Source organism: Saccostrea cucullata, unplaced genomic scaffold (assembly GCF_032062105.1).
Source record: "Saccostrea cucullata isolate Sc308-1 unplaced genomic scaffold, CSIRO_AGI_Scuc_v1 ctg3497, whole genome shotgun sequence".
Taxonomy (NCBI): domain Eukaryota; kingdom Metazoa; phylum Mollusca; class Bivalvia; order Ostreida; family Ostreidae; genus Saccostrea; species Saccostrea cuccullata.
In genome coordinates this window covers 107,501-110,000 of record NW_026940468.1, presented here as the reverse complement: position 1 = coordinate 110,000, position 2,500 = coordinate 107,501, and the positions used below count along the sequence as shown (strand labels likewise).

General features: G+C 34.7%; 1 long non-coding RNA gene across 1 annotated transcript in view; it reads right to left on the bottom strand.

Annotated features, from left to right (window-relative positions):
- The window catches only part of LOC134255460 (uncharacterized), a 7,446-nt gene extending 5,745 nt beyond the window's left edge, over window positions 1–1,701 (bottom strand). Inside the window, exon 1 of the long non-coding RNA XR_009989553.1 lies at window positions 1,512–1,701. This is a non-coding gene — a long non-coding RNA (uncharacterized LOC134255460). The remainder of the gene's footprint in view (window positions 1–1,511) is intronic.
- Window positions 1,702–2,500: the final 799 nt, after the last annotated feature.

Below are 2,500 nucleotides of genomic sequence, written 5' to 3'. Positions count from 1 at the left end.
AAATCCGTATTGGGCGAGGCGAAGCCGAGTCCCAATACGGATTTCCATTTCACACCCTGTATGAATCCGTATTAGGTCACTAACTGACTGTGTAACGAATTTATCCCGCTGAAGACCTTTTTCAATATTAAAAAAAATATTTGGGCATATTATGAATCCGTATTAGGTCACTAACTGACTGTGTTACGAATTTATCCAGCTGAAGGCCCTTTTTGAATATAATAAAAATATTTGCACATATTATCAAAATATTAAGTTTAATCCAATAACAATCAACATATAAAATCGTTACGGTAGCAAGAAATCTAACTAAACTACCTACGTAAACCGTTTCTTAGTCCCCATTTTTATTTACAATAACAACAGGTCCAGTCCAAAGACTATTTCTACCTACGTAGCTATTTATACCTACCTAGGTATTTAAAGCTACCCAAAGTAGCTATTTTTACCTACTTTATATAATTTCTGCATTTTGCAACCAAAAGACCAAACGGCGCAACATGGTAAATGCCATATTTTTTGATACGGTAACACTAATGATGAATACGACAAAATTTTGGCCAAAAAAGGATTACTTCCTGAATCGGCATTATTACATTAGTTTCTATGCAAAATTGATAATATACGAAGTAATTATTTTTTGGCCAAATTTTTGTCATATTCATCATCAGTGTGACTGTAACAAGAAATTTTGCGCTCACCATGTTGCGCCGTTCCTGCATTTGGCCACAAAACGCAAGTAAAGCAGAAAGTAGGTAAAAATAGCTACTTTGGGTAGCTTTAAATACCTAGGTAGCTATTAATACCTACGTAGGTAGAAATAGTCTTTGGACTGGACCTGAACAACGCTTCGAACGGAATCGCGTGCCCGATTTTCATATTACTCCTCGACGGAGACGTAATAAGGAAAATTTCAGGGCGTCATGTGATCAGCCTTTATCCAATCAGCAATCGACAAATCTGTCTGAAGCGGGATAAATGATAAAAACGTGGCACCTTTTTCTCTATCCACCTATAAAAATCTCTCCCGAGACTTGGCTTTTAATGGTCGCCATGCTTACTTTCGGAAAAGATATTCTTATTCACCCATTTTGTTGCCGAGATTTGACCATTTCTGACAAATGAACTGTTCTATTTATGAAACTTAATTTACATGAGAACTATAAAACTGAGAAAAATCTTTCAGCTTTTGTGACAGAACGCTATACGGAAAGGGGTCACGTGACCGCTTATATCACGTGATTCGGGCATGAGCTGAATAGAGGACTAATGAACACAGTGTCCTTCAAATAATAAAAGGTATTATCAATAATAATGTCATGCCTTCCCGCAATAAAAACGCTTAAGTATTTACCAGCGTAATGTCTCCTATAGTATGTATCAATAGGTTGAAGAATTACTAATTCAGTCAGAAAGTGGTTTTGGCTTTAAATGAGTATTTGTCCTTTGAAGTAGACACACATTAGCCATAAAAGCTGTAAATTATATTCTGTATAGTACTGTATACTAACCTTTGAATTAAAAAATATCCTGTGAACTCAAATACTTATGTCCATTTCACATTTCAACCTCTGATGTACATAGTGCTAAAACGAATAAGAATGACAGTGTTATTTCACAGACCCTCTCATTCACCATGAGTTCTAACTGGTTCATGTGATGTCGGTTACTGATAACTGCGCATTAGGGCACGAAAACTGAAGGTGGTTTATATTTCATACAGAGTTAATTTTATAAGAATAATCATCTAACGGAAATTAATGTAGTTGTTTTCAAGTGGAATGTACTTTGGTTTTGTAATATAAAGGACGTGAAGTTCTATTTAAAAGTACTCTATTAATATATCCCTGTCATAACATTGCGTTTTCATTCGATGCTGTCGGCAGAAACATAAGAAGCAGGATAAGTGTTAAAAGTTACTCTGTACTCTCCCTCATTATACGACGATGTTCAATTTTTCTCTGAGACACATTATAATTTAAAATATTTTCTCTGAGACTCCACTATTATTGAGTCATTCTACATGAGCTTATAAGTGCATTTGTACAGAAAATTCAACATTCACAAATAAAAGTTCAGTAAAACCTGTATTTGATATTTGTACTGATGTTCTTCAAAACAGTCTTTCAAGAAATATTTTGTCCTATGTATTCCTTCTGAATTTTTATAATACCTTATGGTGGCCCTTACCTTACTCCATGCCCCAAATGCTTCGATGAAACTGAAATCTACATAATCCTCCTAGAGTGCATAAAAGTTGATATAACGATTAATGATCCACTATGAATATGCTTTAACCCCACATATTATAAAGTTAGTCAGGGGCCAAGCGCCACCGTGTTGACTTAGGACCCCATGACGTTTGGAGGATGGCATTTGATTGATACAGGCATAATATAAAACACCGTTTATTAATTCTTTCCCCTATATTTTTGTTTGGTTTAAACATTCTTAACGAGTAAATGCATTATAAAATTCTTTGATAATATTCGCCAATTTT